The following is a 19316-nucleotide window of genomic DNA, read 5'->3' on the forward strand; positions in this document are numbered from 1 at the left end:
TTGTGCTAAATACAATGGTGACCTTCATATTTCTCCCGCGCCACTCCCAAAATTTGGCTCACCCGAACGTCGAAATTTCACCTCAGATTTGGACCAAAATTGATATCCAACCTAATTTGAATATGATCAATACAATGAGTTACAAACTTGGCCTTTGTCATTTACAAAATTTTTCCACCCCACCCACACAATTTGACATAGGATTTGGAGCAGAATCAAGTGCAACCTAATTTGATTGTGCATAATACGATGGTTACCTCCAATTCGGCCTTGGCCACATCCGATTTTAGCCTATCCCAAAACTAAAATTTGACCTTTCTCATTTAGCCCAAATTTGAATATGCCCGATACAATGGTGAGCTCCAAATTTGGATCCAAATTTCCAAATTTGGCCAACTGTGACCTCCGATAGGTGACAGTTCGGATTTAGACCATAATTGATAAACGGGCTAATTTGAATCTGTCTAGTATGATGGCGACCTTAAATTCGACCTGGACCACTCCCAAATGTTAGCCCATGCACCCTCGAAACTTGATGTTCTTGGATGTGGGCCAAAATTTGTGTTCAGGCTAATCTGATAGTGCTCGATACTATGGTGACCTCCAATTTTGGCTGTGCATGTGATCTCTTCAAAGATAACCATAGTCGAACAGCAAACCATAGCCAACTATATTCACAGACCACAATACGACGTTTGACAGAATCGGTGGGAATCAAAAGCATAGCTTAACAAAAAGTTCAAACTTGCAAAGTTCAAAGTCAGTCGCCTAAAAAAGCATAGAAACATTATAGAAACAGAAAAAAACGTAGACTTTCATGCTTTCGCCGAATATTCCGTTATCAAAAGGCCGCGAAATTCACTGGGGCAGGGTGCACGTGCTAGAAAGCGAAAAAAATTTGTGCAGTCCGGCTAATAAAGTAACAGAAAAAGGTCGGCGTTCTTTGTCAGTAAAATATAAATGAAGTAGTATGACGGAAACCGTCGTGACGTACTCCAGGGATCTTAAAATTTTAGGACTCTAATGTAATCCTTAACGTCCGCTTGCGCTCGAAGCTTTAAACAAGTTTTGCACCTTAGAAAAAACTGAGCGTCTGACCTTAAGTTCCCAGCTAGAAGACGAATTAACGAGTGAAGTAAGATTGAAACAGAATTTTTAACATCGGCGAGAGCAAATATATATTCTAAACAGATCTGTATAATAAGCTAATATGTCATAAGTTCTGACTGCTTTCGTTTTATTATGACCTCTTTCGCCTATTTCTAGCCGGTGCGCGTCATCTGAGCTCACAACAAAAAGTCTGGCGAGGACATATCTAGAAAGTCATTATTCAGCGGGAGCTATCGATTTAAGCTACGCGTGCATGCACATCCAGTAAAGGCAAGTGCTCTGACGGAAAAAGTGAGTCTATAGAGTTCCCTGCGGAAGCAGCATGAACACCTTATTGGTACAAATGCCTCTGCCATGTGGGCATCGTCTAAAGCAAGGAAAAAAAATGATCCCAGAATATGCGCCAACTCCTGTTTCGCGCTACTCTGTAACGCCGCGAGGAACGCACGGTCAAAGTGAATTGCACCCTCATAAAAGAGCCCCGTAGCTATCCAAAAGATGTTACGAAAAACAATGCAGAGTCTGAAAAGAAAAGGCGTATAAAAGGGAGGCTCTCAAGACAGGAGCGATCGTACGGGTTTCAGGCTTTCCCAAATTCAATCAGCTATTTCTTCGGAGCGAAACTACAAGCGATCAGCGGAAAGCGGAGTGCCGAATTTTATCCCAATTTATTCGTACTTGTTCATATTTCGTAACGCATAATGTTGCTCGGAACTATGACCAGCCACTGTCTAGCCTGCTTCATTTTAATCTCTTGGTCAGTGCTTCGCAATATGCAGGCCTGGCTTTAGTTTTTCACCTTGGCTAAACTACGTAAATTTTCCGACGAAAATCAACTTTCCAAATCGTCACCTCTCCCATCACGAGGAGAGTTTCTCACTGCTCTGAGCCAAGACATATTTGCAAGAACTAGAAGGGCTTTAGAGGGTTAGAGCATGCGTTCCTCTCCGAAGTGTTGACTCTTAGCTCTGTGTGATTAGTGCATAACCTGCCCAACCAGAGGCTTCCCAATACATTTCTAATATGTATCCTCGCACGTAGGCATCTAGTACAACGAGGTGGCGGACAACCTCGCTGTTTGCCGCTGTCTGTGAATTCACCAAGAAAAGTCCCTCTAAATGACAGGAAATGCTTCAAAGAAATGGTCCTCAGTTATTTAAATTCCCTGTGTGGTCGACCCATTGAACTGTGTGTGACCTATAGACAGAGGAGTCCTCAAGTAATTTTACTGCACCGCATTCGCACGGGTCTGGCTTGTACCCCAGCGTGGATGCATGAGACGGGCCTGGCGTGCTCTCTGCGGCGTTTTTCATGTGTTGTGGGCAGTGATATGGTTTATAGTTTATCGGGTTTAACGTCAAAAAGCGACTCAGGCTATGAGGGACACCATAGTGAAGGGCTCCGAATAATTTCGACCACCTGAGATCCTTTAACTTGCACTGATACCGCACAGTAGACGCGCCTCTAACATTTCGGCTCCACTGAAATGCGACCTCAGCGGCCGGGATCGAATCCGCATCTTTCTGGTCAGGAGCCGAGCGCCACAATCATTGAGCGACTGAGGCGGCTCGTGTTGGCGGTGGTGTAGAAAATTAGCTCATGTGCGGCCCGAAGCTCAACGCGGAAAGGTGTGTCCCAATTGTCTCCCTCAAGAGTGTACAAGAGCTATGCGGCTCTTTTCAAGGCTTTATTTACCCACGCAGACAGCACTCATATTCCTCGAGACTGTGACCTGTACTCCAGATGGTGTCAGCAGCAGCTGAAGACTATTTTAGAGATGGTGTGCATGCCGATGTAAATCTGCCAGGCGACAGATGTGCGGCGAAAATTGCCAATTTTATTTAACATCTACGTGTTGGTATACGCTGGAGCCGTTTCCGGCAGAATAATTGCGACTATGATCCCACCAGCAGCCAAAAACAACCGCAATCCTAACCTCGGAAGGCTAATACTGATATTTTAGCTTGTTGCTACAGCAGCTTTGACATCACAGCGCTTGTGGTGTCTGTTCTTTCTACTTCCGTCGTCTTTTTACGCTGCTTTTTCCAAGACTCAAAACGGCTATTATTTTCCTTGACAGATAGATAGTATATGACAGGAAAACAAGAGGACAAAATCTTTCTTTTGCAAATAAAGCAGCAGGACTCAGCTGGAGCAGATAACGGAACCTAAAAGCTAAAAGAGCCTTGGTAATGTCCGTGCAACGTGGAATAATCAAGTATATTTCGCAATTTTCATTGCATAAGCTTAAAAGTGCAAAAAGCGCTGCGATCGTAAGAAAGTACTCGCAAGTTCTTTTTGTATTTTTTCTGCCTGCGCAATGAAGTACGAAGTTAAAAAAATTGGCAGAGTATTACGGCACTCGGTAACGCGAAATTGAGGCAGCTATTCAGACGCCATCTGGCACCTCTGACAGGTGGCGTGTGACGCTCCTAGACGTCCTCTGAGGTCTTTTCATGGCAGCGACATGCTGGTATTACAGTCCTCAGGTCTCGCCGTGGCGGGTTGCGTTTCGCTCTGCCACGGCTGTCAGGTGGCGTGTTGAGCTTACTATGCCGACTGTGTCGACAGTGCCGACTACGCCGACGAATAAGACTACGACTCAGACTAAGACTAAAACTGCGACTACGACTACGACTAAGACTAAGACTACGAATAAGCCTATGACTAAGGCGCCGACTGCGACTACGACTACGACTACGACTACGACTGCGACTGCGACTACGCCTACGACTAAAACTAAGACTAAGACTAAGACTACGACTAGGACTAGGACTACGACTAGGACTACGACTAGGACTAAGACTACGACCACGACGTGCAATCCACGTACGGGCATTTAAGTGTTGCGGTATGACACGTGGGAGTTTAGATGGCGCCGTTTATTGGGAATAACAACAATAATGTGAATGCTTAGCATAGTATCGTAGTGTTAGGGCGAAATTTTCAACCGATATTTCTAAAAAAAGTTCGGCGAAATTTTAATAACATGTAAAAGTGGTGGTGAAGTAACCTTAAACTCAAATACAGTTCCCACGAGCAACGGCGGGTCATGTAGCCACTTGGAGACGCGAGAAACAGCTCAGCGGGCATCTCATGAAAGTAACAATAGAATGCCCGTAAAATATACGCCAATTTACCGGGGCGATGGCATCTTGCACACGCAGCGCCGTCTATGATCTGGGCAACATTGTCGTCATGTTGGAATATGGGATCACTCAGTCGTGCATTCGCATGTGAGTCAACGGCTGCTGTTTTCTTGCTAGTGTGCTGCATTTTCGATGCTGCAGTGCGCATGACGGGAAAAACAGCTTCGTGTTGAGTCAAGCCTGCTGAGACGACATGTCCGAAGCTTCCGGTAGGAACCAAGCTGCAAAAGCGCGTCGAATCGCAACAGTGCGCTGGCTGTGCCTGTGGTTAGCATTGGAGGTTAGTGACGACTCTCTATCGACTCTCTATAAAAGCATTTGCATTGAACCGTTTCCTAGATCATTATATTCCGTTTGTACACAGCGCGATTAAAAAAAACCCTATCGACGCGGTTGCGGCTCTTTTAGATATGTATATCCGCTCTGCAATGAGCCTTCCGTGTCTGATCGAACGTGCACACGCGGAAGCTTGCGTGAACTCATCGAACTCCCACCCCAATTGACTTGATCTTCCAAATTCGCTTTTCAATGGCATACTAATCATAACTGCGGCTGGATCGATCGCGGCCGACCCGTTGCTAGCGGTACCGTTCACAAGCCCATTGCGTTGCTTTATCAGTCGTTAGGCAAGACCACGACCACAGCACTGAATACTTTCGAATGAAAACAGTTACTGTGAAAAGTGGCGTTCAAACTAGCCAGGCAGGTTTAATGTGGACTCGCCGTGTTGCTTTGTTCAGTTTATCCCGCAAAAATTGCGTCCAAATTAGACTAGTGTGTTACCAAAGTACAACAAGCGAGCGTTCGTCTACCAGTCTGTGGTACTTGCTTTCCGCCTGTTTCTTTCGGCACATAAGCTTCGCTGTGGGTGCGTAGGCCTCCAACTTTCACCTGACTAAAAGTGGATTTCAAGGAATAATTTTTCGCTTTAATTATAAATAGCTCAAACGTAATTGGGACAGTTACTCTCCTTTCGTTCGTATCGAGGATGAAGAATTCGCTTTGTCTCTTTTTTTTTTCACCGGCGAAGTGTTACGAACAGACGCGAGATGACAAAGAAGGCGAGGAGTTTTTCCTGTCAATGTTCGGAACACAAAGCTGTCGCTGCTTCTCGTCTACACAAAATCAATGCAGCTGAAAAAGCCTGCAACCACTGTGAGGCGCGGCTGGCCTTTAGGTTTGCATGTTTCTATTTCCAATCTATTTCTCTTTCGGTAGTTGTTGCATTCATTGCGAAGACGAAGAAATGGTTCTCAGTGGATCTTGAGTTTCTTGTCATTGCGCTAAACCCACGAAAAGCAAAAACGCGGCAAAAATGCGTCAAGCGACAGGCTATCACATCGAAAACGTGACGCGGTCACCGCCGATCGCCCAGGCCAGAGATGGGGAAGGCATTCGTTGCGCTGCCGACGAAATAAGTGCGAGGCTAAGACAAAAAATGGTGTATAGAAACAAAACCAAACAAACCGCGCCTATATTTTGCTGTACGTACCCATTCCTTTAATATACTTCATTGCAGTACGACGTGTGCCGATTGCTCTCGCCTCACGGTGTCTTTTCGAAGGGGAACACTAGGTTGTACGCTGTGCCATCGAAGTGTGTGTCAGAGCATCACCAGCACAAGGCTGACCCTGGAAGCAGTGGGTGTGGTTTCTTGACCGTCATTAACGCAGTACAAGATGCCTATGATTGATTTTTTACATGTCTGTTGAAAGAAGAAATGGAAATTTTGATACCTCATAGGCACACAAAGCACCCACCACCAGAATTTTGCCTTTCTTGATTTTTCCCGTTTGGCGTAGCGTTGTCTTCAGCAAGCATTCAATAATTATTAGCGGCTTCAGCCTTTGCGGTGGTTCTTTTAATTTCGTGTATGAAACGCGTTTTGCTTGAAGGGAACAGAAAAGAATGGTGGTCTTTTGGTTTCGCAACTTCAAAGAGCGATCATGGGGCTCGTTTTTTTCGCTATACAGCCAAGCTACACGTTACGTGCAAACCGCAACAATGAAAAAACCCGACAATCTTGAAATAAGAAAGAAGGAAGCATAAACGGAATAAAAAAAGAACACTGGCAGGAGCAGAGAAGCAAGCAAAAACTGGTTGGAAAAGTTGAAAAATGAGCAAACATTCTTACCCGACATGCAGGAAATCAGGCAAGTTTAGGAGGAAGCTTTGGAGCAGCATTCTGCGGTGCCATATCTCCCTATATGCGCGACAGGTCTCATCGCTCTCTTGACGCCCAAGAGGTGGGGAGAGCAGAAAGGGGAAGGTTTGTTCTGGGTATCTTCGAGCCAGTATTCACCGGGGACAAGGCACAACTAAGCTGATATTCATGCTCTTTCTCTCACACCGCACAGCATGGTTCGCTTATTGTTATTATGTTGCAGTACTTTTTTTTATTTTCTCCGCATTTTCTAGGTTGCGTCTTAGGAGTACGTGCCACGCATTTCTAATAGGAATGCTTCCTCCAGAAGTGCAAATGTCTGCAGGGTGTTCCCTTTGGCTGACCTGCAAAGTAAATACGCGTTTCTGCCAAGCGAGAGCAGATGGAAGGGAATAGGAGAAAGGCTATTGACCACCCTTTCATCCCGGGCCCCGTCTCTATGAGATGCAGGCCTCTAAGGTCGCGATATCCAGTACCATGGCTCTTGTAATTGCGTTCCCTCTACGGCAAGGACCTCGTGAGGTTGCGTACTTGCGGTATGTTCTCATACGTGACTTGAAGTCGATGGCAGTGAGCAAACAAGCTCCGATATTGCTTGGCACTCAAAGTCAGTCGGGATAATTGCTAAAGGCGATGAGAAGGTGTCAGCGGAGATATCCGCTGCATGCGGTACACGACTGCGCTGTAGGCAGTAGCACATAAATATTACTTCAGCCGTGGAGGATTTCTTCTACAGTCCGGTATGTATCTTTTCATTCTCCGAATTGGGCGAGCGATGGAACGGACCTGGTTTCTTTTTCATATTGCTTGTGGTCCAAACTGCAGCGTGCGCAGACTCTCGTGGAAGCCGCAGTTTTATCGATACGCATGTTGGCGCAGAGAATCAAGTTAAGGATGCTATGGGCATTTAATGCTGTGACTTCTGTCACTGCATGCCACAGGAGGCTTCTTTGTGAGGCCACAATGCGGCAGCTCTAGTGAAGAGACATCTCCAGGAAATTTGTGAAAGAAAAACCAGGCACAGCATAACCGTCATTTAGTCATGATAATAAGCGCTTAATTCAATTTATTTTATTCAATGGCACTGCAAGCCAGCATATGGGCCCATGCAGGATAGACGTTGCAGTACGATACAATCATAAAAGCGAAGAAGCGGGAAAAATAACTATAAACCATTAAAAACAGTCCCTGTTTAAGTCTAGAAGTGGCTAAAATGATGTTCCAATTTCAATGAAAGCATTAGACTCTAAAATCGCAATGAGAAGAAAATTCTAGTCTGAAACTGTGCGCGGGTAAAAAGTGTATTTATGGGTGCTAGTTTTGGCAAAATGAGGTCTAATGAATACTAATCAATAACTTAATCAGTACTGGTCGGCCTGCCGTTACCTGGTAGCTGGATAATAATTCTGCCTGAAAGGCTGTTGAGAAGAAATGCAAGGCGGCTGATTTTTCTTCTTACTTGTAATGTTTGGGTACTGTATTTTAGCATTAACTGAGTTTGTGAACGATCCATTTTACATTTTGCGAACATATATCTGATAGCCTTTGTTTTAACTCTCTAATTCACTGATATCGTTCTTAGGGAAAGGGTCTTACACTACTGCGGCGTGCTCCAGGTTCTAGTATTCAAGTTTGCAGATTTTTCAGCGTTTTGTTGTGTAGTCAAGTTTTTACTTGTCTTGCGAGGCATCAGCTCGAGAATAATACCCAAAAATATGTAATTGTTTTTGTGTTACTATCGAGCTGATGCCTCGCAAGACTTATACCAACCGGGTCAGGTTCAGCCTATGTAACTATTTATTCTCCGCTAATTAGAGACAATTAGTGCAGGTTGATGTATAAGATTCCGGGAGCCATATCAACAGCCGACCTGACCGTTCTGAGTGTTCTCGAATTCACCGAGCAAAACAGAAGTTATCTTCAGATGCAATAAGGCATCAGCAACGGTATGGGGTACATCTTCGCTTTCCGCTCCCCTAAACGCCGTGTAACATCTGTTGTGAAATTTTCTTGCTAACACAATGTTGCGCTGCTGTTCTGCCCGCAGACACATACGTATTTGCCCCGAAATGAAACCATCGCGCTTTGACAAAAGTTACGAAGTGTCGTGATCACCATTGAAGAAACAGTGCGGACCACACTGCACTTATACTTTGTGCCTTCTCTCGTAGAAACGACAATAGGGAGTGCGGAAATCGGGCACATCCATTTTTTACATCTATGTTGTATGAGGCGTACATCAGTCGATGAAGACAACACGGATGGCTGGATGTTAGGAGCATCGCTTTTTAAACAGGATGCCGGGAAACTATACTTTCGGTATTTCATTTCTTGTGTGTGTGTGTTTCTTACCAGTCTCTCAAACTTAGTAGTATTATTAAGAATTTCGGCCTTTTTCATTATATCCCCAATTATTCGATTGACTTTTACCGTTCATCAATGTCTAACCCTGAGCTTGTGCCTTTACATCCCTATCCTGATTTTAAGGCGGGGTCCCACGCTTTCGCGGCCACTGGTCATTTTTTTTTAAATGTTGGCGCGATAGCTTCGTGCGATCGCGACAGCGCGAAGGCACACCAAGCCTTGATGAATCCATCAACCTCAGTGTGTACCATTTATGCAAAAGGCAACAGCTATTAAGGTGCAAATTTCCAGGATAGTGTGACGGGGCATCGTCCCATTCAAGGCTTGTATCTTTGATATACTGAAGGGTCTCAGTCGTTTGCGAAAAGCCGCATTCGACACTATTTTGAGAAAATCGCGGGAGTTCATTGGAATAAGTCAGCCTGTCACGTGTTTTTCCTGGGACTTGTTGACTTTTTTTTTGTTCTTTCCCGTGCAGAGAGAGACCTTTAGAGAGTTCCGGAGCCTTTATTTATAATTGTTCCTGGGGGAATACTTTTAATGTTCACAGTTCTCTCCCAATGAAAGTTTTCTTGCCAGAAACCATTTTTGTTGCTTTCCTTTTTCTTCTGTCCGCGCGTACCGTACATGGTAGCCCTCATGGGTGTACAGAAAGAGGAAACGTGTAACCTGCCCAGCGAAAGGTTAGCCCTTTTATGCCCATAAACCCGAAAAGTTAAGATCCCTAGGTTTTCAGGAGATCTTTACGGCTCTTGCTGCTTCCTGTGCCGTGCTGCCCCGCCTTGTCGTAATGCAAAAGAATTCAAGTTCAGCCGGCAACCCTCCTGCATTAATAAAAAGCCGTTTTTCCGCTGTGCTCCCAGACGCCTGCGTAAAGGGGCGCTCACATTAGCGGGAAAACGCGAAACGCCGGGCGTTTCCCGCGTGCCGCTTCCCGCCCAAGCCGGTTTTTCTCCCGCGGACAGCCTGCTCTCCCGTCCCGCGGAGCGATGGGTTCGGTACCTATTTTTCCCGTGCCGGTGACAGAACAGCCAATGGGCGCCGACCGTGAACCGTGACGTCGGTCCCAGTTCAGTGACCCCGTCGGCGGAGGCGGAGGCTGCGCGCGTCCGGCCGGCCGGCCCCGGCCGGCCGGGGCACTCGGCGGCTGCTTTGCCAGGGCGACGGGAGGGGAGCTAGCAGGGTGCGCTTTCCAGTCTTCTCTAGTGTCACGTGACTATCCCCTTCTCTTTCTGCTCGTTCGGGTCCTCCCTCAGCTCCTCCTCTCTCCACATTCCAAGACAACCGCAGCGAGAAAACGCGCGTAGTGTGAGCGTCATTCCGAGGAGCTGCGAGGCAGCGTCGACGTTGACGCTGTGCCGGCGCGGGAAGCTTCCCGCTAGTGTGAGCGCGCCTTAAGACGGTCGCTCATTCGCCATAGCTGCAATGGAACGAAGGACCCACACACATTTCCACAATTTTCTGTTTGCAGTGCGCGCCCGGTATAATATGCAGAGGTCAATACTGACTTAAAAAAAGAAATAAAAAAATTCCAGAACCCGGTTCAAAGTCCGCAGGTACGAGATATGCAATCCCTGAAAAAAAAAAGTGCATGCTCATGAGCTGAGTAGCACGATGCAGTCTGTCGGAGAAACAATCGCCTACCATCGGTACGTCTAAAAAGAGACGTCATTTTGTTCAGTGTCTTTCCTGTTACTCTGTTCAGCGGGCACAGACGTCTACATGTCTACTAGAGGTCGACCAAGGGTTGCCTTCTAGAACTACACCACCTAAATGCACTCTCCAGCGCGGATTCATCTTCTTCGAAAGGAAGCAAGCGGATAGTGCCAGTCAGCGCACGTGCGTCCAGTAAGCCGCGTGATAGCGGCAGAACAACAGCGCAAGTATAGAAAACTTTGTAACATTGCAGCGTTGGACGTTTCCTGAGATGGGAGGCACGCAAATAAAATAATACAGATAGTTTACAAAGCACAAAATTTCTGATCTGAAACATGCGTCGCTCGCTTACTATATGCCGAAAAAACGGCATAGTAAACACAGAAATAGTATTCTACGAAAAAGAGAAAATAAAACCAAATGCGGGGAACCTCTTAGAAGAACGATCTAATATATCGCTACTCAGTTACTCGCGCCTTTACCTCTGGTTTGTGTTCCATACAATCTTAAATACTGACTGCTGTTTCTGACGCAGCTGTTCACAGTTTTTTGTTTGTTGCGAAAATGGAGCCTCTTGCGTATGATAGCCTTTCATGTTAGGAACTCTACAATGTCTTCTTTCCTTCTTGCTTGCTTACGGGTTTCCGCTCGCATAGGAAAATTGGCGGTTTTTCGTCCATGCTTAATCGCTTATATTATTACAGATCATATGTTAAAGCTTGTAAGATGGAGGCTACTTCAAGTGGAAGTCAGTTTTGAAGTGTGCATTTCAGAGTACTGCTTGGTTCATCGAGGCAGCCCTCACTTTTTTGTAGCCAGGCAGGTGCCAAGAATATTCCATTACTTTTAAGAGGATATTTTCGCAAAGCAAACGTATGCCATTAAGGTCAAACACTGTGGAGCTCAGGGCTCTTGTACATATTTGTCTTCATCGATTAGGTTTTATTTATTGTCATCAAGGTGATTACTTGAAGCAAAATATTTTATTCGAGAAACATGCAAGCAGTTCATGCAGAGCTCACAAATGAATTCTATGCATATGTGCCGACATTGCACCTATGACACCTGTTGCTATACCACTTTCTGCGCTTAACGAAGGTGAAGAGGAATTTTTAAAATAGTCATTTTAAAATTAGACAAAAATAGGTAATATCTATGCTGCCGGATATAAGAAAGCAGATCTCTCATATTAATTACTGAGCTCGTCGACTAATTCATAACAGTTATATAATTCATAATAGTTGCTTAGCTCTAGCCGAGATCCTTGCTCGTCAACCTCTTACGACGTCGTGGTTACATTGGTTTTCTGTTGTCCAGGTTCAGCTTCCGGTAATTTGCTGAAGCTTTGTTTCTTTTTGTACCTTTCTGGACACATCAGTGTATTCAGAAAAAAAAGTCATTATAGAGATGTAAATGAACCGCGAGATCTATAGTCACATTTGCCAACCCGTTGGTAGCGAGTTAAAAAAAACAAGTATGTTTTGTTTGGTTTGGTTTAGGGGGATTTACCGTCCCAAAGCGACTAAAGCTATGAGGGACGCCATACTGAAGGGCTCCGGAAATTTCGACTACCTCGGGTTCTTTAACAAGCACTGACATCGCACAGTACACGGGCCTCTAGCATTTGCCTCCATCGAAATTCGACTGCCGCGGCCGGGATCGAACCCGCGTGTTTTGGGTCAGCAGCCGAGCGCCATAACCACCGAGTCACGGCGGCCGCTGCAGAAAAAAAGAGAGAAAACAAGAATGTAAACGGTGTGTTATGCGCGGCAGATGGAGAATACAACTTTAGTGAACTATGACAAAATAACGCTTTTTGCCTCAAACGCGTTTCTTGTATGTATTTTTTATTTAGGGAAGGGGTAGGTAAAAGAGAAAGCTGCACTGCAGAGAAGAAACTCGAGGTACAACCACCTGCAAAGGGAATTTTCACTGCCTCGAAAAATATAGAACGATTGATTGCCATTAGGACGGAAGAGGATTCGAGAAACACGAGGTATTCTGGGAGCAGAGACGAGATGTTCGGAGCGGCACACAGCGGCGCTCCCTGGCTCTTAGCGCTTAAGCACCTAGGGCCCTGATCTCAAGAACGGGTCACGTATTTCGGTCACGAAGGCGCCTTGGTGCATAAGTTAGTGAGGAAAGCGAGTCTGAGAAGTCAATACACAACCACGCACACGCTGCTTGTTTTAAGAGCGCTTTCTACAGTTGTATACAAGATACAAAAGGTGAGCACGCAAACCAGATGAAGAGAAGAGATGAGCGGAACTAAGGGTCAGGAAACCAAATGCGTACATAAGTTAATTCGTAGGTCAAGAGTGAGGAACCGGAGTAGAACCGCACACGTTACGCGTTCTGAGAAAGAGCGCATTTTGCGCTCGTGTGCAAAGGTAGAGCACGAAAACGAGACGGTGAGAAAAATAGAGTGGGGTCACTAAGAATGTAGTCAAAATTATTCTCGGGACAAAGGAAGGCAAATGATTAAGATATGCCCTTGGTAAATTTCGGCGGAATAAGTAGAGCCGGTTCAGGCTGTTACACCCGGCAGTAGGATGGTAGTCCGACACATAGGCAACATCGTGGCCGCCGCGGTGGCTGAGCGGTTATGGCGCTCGGCTGCTGACCCGAAAGGCGTGTGTTCGATCCCGGCCGCGGCGGTCGAAATTCGATGGAGGCGAAATTCTAGAGGCCCGTGTACTGTGCGATGTCAGTGCACGTTAAAGAACCCCAGGTGGTCGAAATTTCCGGAGCCCTTCACTACGGCGTCCCTCATAGCCTGAGTCGCTTTGGGACGTTAAACCCTCATAAACCAAACCAAACATAGGCAACATCAGCTATCAAGAATGACTAAGGAATTCGGCGGAGTGCAGCAAGGGACCAAGAATTAAGGGACTTTGTGGTGGATGAGTCTACGGAAGGATGAAGTGTGGCGACTGTGCGACCCATGGACTGGACCAATGTGTGCATATTCGGCGACAGTAGTCTTCGCGTACGTGATAGCAAAGGTGGTACGGGCTGTTGAATTGAGATGCTAGGCAACATTGTCACAGTATGCTCCTGTATTCAGAAACGATAATCCATTGTCGCCCTATTTAACGTCGGATGAACCCTGTCATGAAAGAGATCAGAACGAATGGCATCCGCTATCGACGATCTTGCTCCTAACTCGGCGTCTGTTCCTGACAGTGACGGACGATGAGAAAACTGGTCATATATATTGTTCGAGCTGTCTTAATTCAGCAATATAGTTATACAGGTCATGCTCCCGATGACTGCAAATTACCCAGAATTATTCCAATATTTAAATCCGGTAGTTGCGCTCAGCTTTCTAATAACAAGCAAATTGCCGCCAGAAGCACAAGCTGCAGTCTCCTAAAATATATCACATCACCTACGATCAACGAGTACCTAATGCAACAAAAATGCTTTTTGCTTAACCAGCATGGCTTCCGGAGCGCTGCGTCTTGTGAAACACAATAATTCGCACTGATAACTGGCCTCCACAGTAGTGCATACTTAAATCCACTTGATGCCTTATTCACTGGTTTTTCAAAAGCTTTCGATAGAGCCCTCTATAAACATTTTACATTGAGAGTTAGACGACTAAATATCAAACGTAACGTTGTTAAATGGATTGCAAACTTTATAGACGATCTTGAACATTCGCTTTCCTATAGATGGCTTTGGTTCCCGTTAGGCTCACGTAAAACCTAGGGTGCCGCAAGGCACAGAGTTTGGAGCCATCCTATAGGTTAAATATATTAATGACTCTAATATAAACAATTCACATATTTTAACATTATTTGCAGACAATTTTGGTAATTACAGAGAGATAAAGGGGCCCTCTGATACAGGTTCTTTAGACATAAATAAATTAGCTGCGTGATGTGAGTGAAGGCAGATGGAAATTAACGTTGCTATAACAAAACCTACAGGGCTTAGAATCGCAATGAACGCGATAGTCTACTGTTTTTCAATTGAAAGCCTATCTATTGAATCTGTAAGCAGTCGAAAACATGTAAGGGCTCATGTAAAAACTTAACGTGGCACTTGGTCAGTCAGATCACTGGGCTTCAATAAAAGTAATTTACATCATGCTAACTCATCTGCAACGCGTTTGGCATACAAAATTCTTTGTCGATCGAAAGTACATTTCGCTCAATTTAGCGGAATTCCCGTTAGAGGAACATAATCAATAAATTGCAGTCGCATCAAAGCAGAGCTGCGAGGTACATCACAAGACACTTTTCGCCAACATGTAGCATTGTACGTCAAAAATAAGAGGAACGCTGACCAAATGTGGCTGTTAAAATAGTCCGACATTGCGTCTTGGGCACGAAAGCCTTTCTCAACTTTTTTTAACAGGCTTTGGTCAGCGTTCCTTTTCTTTTTGACTTGATTCTACTGCCCGAACAGACCAGATGTCGTTAGACCTAGCACTGCAGGAATGAAAACTTCGCTAAATTTAGGCTGTCTGGAAAAATGATGATTGCTTTCAATATTATTGTGCTTCCACATTTATTACCACGCACCCCAGTAGTTCTCTTTTGCGCTTATTAAGCCTGAGCATTAAAATCTCTCACGCCTCGACAACAACATCAAAATCTAGACAGTTCTGGCTCGTACTCACTCACTTCGTCATTCACCATTCTTTCTCGCTACGCAGGACAAGATCAGTTTTCGCTACAGTATTCCATCCATTCACAGCCACAGTGAATTCCTTCGCATATTGAAGTCCTTACTACATATGTTTCAGATTTGCCGCATAGCTTCTTTATTTCATGGTTTGTGGATCGCCGTTGTTTTCTTAACGTTTGATAACTCTCTCTCTCTCTCTCTCTCTCTCTCTCTCTCTCTCTCTCTATATATATATATATATATATATATATATATATATATATATGCCGTAATGGGTAAGGCCATAGCATGACGGAAAAGTCATTATGACCAATAAGGATGTAAAGTAAATTAATTACGCTGAAAATAAAATTGGGGCCCGTTATTGAGAATCGAACCCACGACCCTTTGGTTTCGAGGCAGACACGCTAGCCCTAGCCCAACGAGGCACATTTTTTGACTTGGTTAGAGGGAGAGCATGTCCGTCTTGTGATGTACCAGGCAGTCCGGTATGCTTACTGATGTATGCTAATGAGTGTGTGTAATTAGAAAGAGGACTAATTAAGAAAGAAAGTAGCAAATTACCATCAACGCCGTTCTGTCATGCTCCTGAGGCAGAGCTTAAAGGGAAGCTGAAATGGTTTTCTGAGAATTCGAGGTTATTGAAGAATTCGAATCTACAACGTTTCTAGGGAAAGCATGCAAAGTATTTTTGCTCTAGCGTTTAAAATAGTGACGCAGTCGTCTATTAAAACCGCGACGATATTCAGGCTCCTCCTCACTGCCTTGGAGAGTGCGAGGAAACTCGTAGTGACGTCATTATCGCCGAAACTTCAGATGTCCGCTGCCTTCGCCTGCATGCTGCTGTGTGTCGTCCGATGCCGCCAAAGATTGGTTTGTGAGCTTCACCTTCGATGGCGTTGGTTTTCTTCTATGAAACAACTGTTTCTACGCTGGAACCGTAGCGCCGTCGTACGTGACGTCATTATCGGGGCCTCTGCCCCACGGTGCACTGCGGAGAACCTTCAATGTCGACGCCGCTTTATTCGGCGATTACGCCGCCATCTCAAATGCTATGGCAAAACGATTTCGCAGGCATTAAATACATGTTTGACACATTAGGTCCTTCAAAATTCATCGAATTCTACAACCTCTTCAGTTGCCCTTTAAGCGTCCCTGTAATTTTATTTTAACAATACAGTAGCTGTCGGGCGTGCAGAGATATTGTTGAAATCCAGCCGGGCTGGCTTCACCCTACCTAGTACTTTTTGCTGCACCGAGCGGCGCTTAATTTGTGTAGGCCCACAAACATACGCTAGAGTAGAACTTAGTATTATTCACTTTTCCTTCTAATTTGTATTTTTATGCGTGCATATCATTGGCTTAGAAAAATGAAAGCGTCGAGTCTAGCTTCATTCATCCATCAAGTTCGGGGAACAAAGAAATTTTCAGCCTGTAGCTTCTATTCTGACGTAATAAGCGACAACACAAAATATTGACACGCTTTAGAGCATTCGAGTCGTTTTTCATTATCTGTGGCCTTCCTCTATGACTCGAAAATTAATATCTGGATAACAAAACTATGGCCGAATCATGTGCGCACTGAATCTGCTCGTTCAAAGCCTCCACTGGTGCATGACTGGTTTCTTTATGTACTGATACGTCCTGTAGCATCTTTATTCGTCCAGTCTATTGACCTTTTTTCTAACTCCTTATGAATAGCTTCATTAAAAAAAAGCGATAGGTATTGCTTCCTAGCGTCCATTTTTTCCCACAGCGACGTAGACCTCTTTACTGCAGTGTTACTTTCTTCTAATTTTATGTGCACTCACTTCTCCCGTTCAGACAATTAAGTAAAACTCTTCACATCACGCACCACGAATCGCCATTTCTTCACAAATTTATTTGAAGGGAAGCTTTAAAAAAACTGCGAAAGCTTTGGTCAGGACCGCTAACTAAATTTGTTATCGTAAGGAAGGGACTCACGCCTCGCCAGCTGTCGTTGGACATGCCACAAGTTTTAGCAAGCTCTAAAAGCTTACTTTTGAACTGATAATCGAAAAATACGAAATTAAAACAAAGAAGAAAAATAGCTCAGAGATACGCCTCGACGCGCTCTACGTATATTTCCCTCGCTCTCATTTCTTTTGAATTCCTGTTTAAAGCTTTTCCCAGAATATATAAAGAACGTACAAATCGTTCGTACAGTACACAAGGGCGGACAAAATAGGGATACAAACAGCACTGTAGCTCGAATTTTTATATTTATTTTCAGAAAGGTGCTGCATAACTTGTTTAATCCTCAAAAGACGGGCAAAGACGAGCGAAACCCAGCAGGTTGAAGTAAAAAGAGATGACGAAGATCGCCTCCCCATTTTGAGCACAGTAACGTTCAGCATGTGGAGGCGAGAAGGGGAAGGGGATGCGGGTGCCCGAGATAACACAACGGCAGCGCCTGCACCTGCCGCGGGTGTTATGGTTATGGCGTGCGCCAGAGTGCGTGTCTGAACGCTTTCTTTTGCTGCTCAAAGCGGCTGGTGGAGGGAAGAACAAAACTGTATAAAGGAACCTGCCTGTTTTCGATTTTTTTCCTTGTTTTTGTAGTGGCGCATGCGGGACTTGATGATATAAGGTGCTGCTGAAAGAAACTTTTTCTCCTTTTCTTTCCGGTTTAGCTCTTTTATTACATGGAGGGACTGCATTTTGTACCGCAAATTCAATATACATCCATTTCCTTACCCCCCTACGATTGGTGGTGCCCGCGAGTGACGTGGGGCTTATAACTAGCGAGCATTGCTGTTCACGGGCTTGGAGCCATGAAGCAAAGTACTGACCCATGAAAAATGGGCAGAGGCAAGAATGAGAAAATGACTGCTTCTCAGAGATTACTAGTTCATCTTGGCCGCCTAGGAGAGACGGTAGCTGAGCGACCTCTTCTCCAGCGGCTCTGCAAGAGATATGAGTCGAAGGCTTACTTGGCACTCAATACTCTTAGTTCTTTAGGCATTAATGTCCGAAGGCAAAGGAAACGGTTGAAACCCCCCTGGTCTTTTCCGACCCTCGACTGTAAGGTCACAATTCCCCATGTGAGCGCAAAGCGCAGCTCTCCTTTGGCAGCAACGCGTTCGCTTGTACTGGAATACTTGGAAACAGAGTATGCCAGCCATGTTCAAATTTTCACGGATGGTTCTGTGGACAAGGTCAAACAAGCTAGCGCAGCGGCTTTTTATATTCCTTCTTTGGACTGTAAGTGGTCCGTACGATTTACTGCTGTGGTATCCTCCACAACAGCTGAAAGTGTTGCTATTGAGGTGGCTTTACGGAAGTTAGGGTCTTGTCCGGCTCAACTGGTTGTCATCCTAACTGATTCAAAATCTGCCCTTCATAGGTTAGAGCGCGGATTCCGAAATGATGCCTTGTCTATACCAATGGGTATATAATTGGGTATTGAATAGAAATATAGAAATATATAGGTATAGATATGGGTGTTGGTATTGGAAACACCAATGGGTATTTCCAATGGGTATTTAAAATGGGTGCCCTCTCACATAGGAGTCGACGGTACTGAGTTGGCAGACAATCTCGCCCATATAGCTCTGTGAAGAACTCCATCAAAAAAAGTATCTCAAGATGGGAAAAGTCTCAACAGGAAAACGGTGCTCGATCATTTCAGTACCCTGTGGAGTGCGCCCCACGAGCCATGTGTGATGACGGGACTGAGATATCAGGCGACCCTTCTACATCGAATTCGCACGGCGTCTGCTCGCACTCCTGCATGGATGCACAAGACGGGCATAGCATCGTCTCCGCTTTGCTCGTTATGAGGTGTGTGGGGGATATCGAACATTATATTATGTACTGCCCAGAGTACAACGCGGAAAGGTATGTGATGTTCGCTTCCTTCAAGAGGACAGGAAGCCGTCACAGTACAGTTCAGGACATTGTCTATACCCGAGTCGAAACCAGACATGCAGAAGGGAGGCTGCACGCCTTCTATTAACATTTCTTCATGACACGGATCTTGTTTCTAAATGCTGACAGCAGGAACGAACTATGGCCTACTGTGATTGAATGTGTGCGTAGATGGTTTCTTCCGGAGTGGACTACGTTATACTGTGAGTGAATGTGTGTATGGATTGTGGAACTACTATGGGCTATGTTCTACTGTGACTGAATATGTGCATAGATGGTGACTTCTGGAGTGGACTGTGATGTGGATTGTGTGGATTGATTGTGTGCGTAGGTGGTGACTGCAG

The sequence above is a fragment of the Amblyomma americanum genome, chromosome 6 (assembly GCF_052857255.1).
Source record: "Amblyomma americanum isolate KBUSLIRL-KWMA chromosome 6, ASM5285725v1, whole genome shotgun sequence".
Lineage (NCBI taxonomy): Eukaryota > Metazoa > Arthropoda > Arachnida > Ixodida > Ixodidae > Amblyomma > Amblyomma americanum.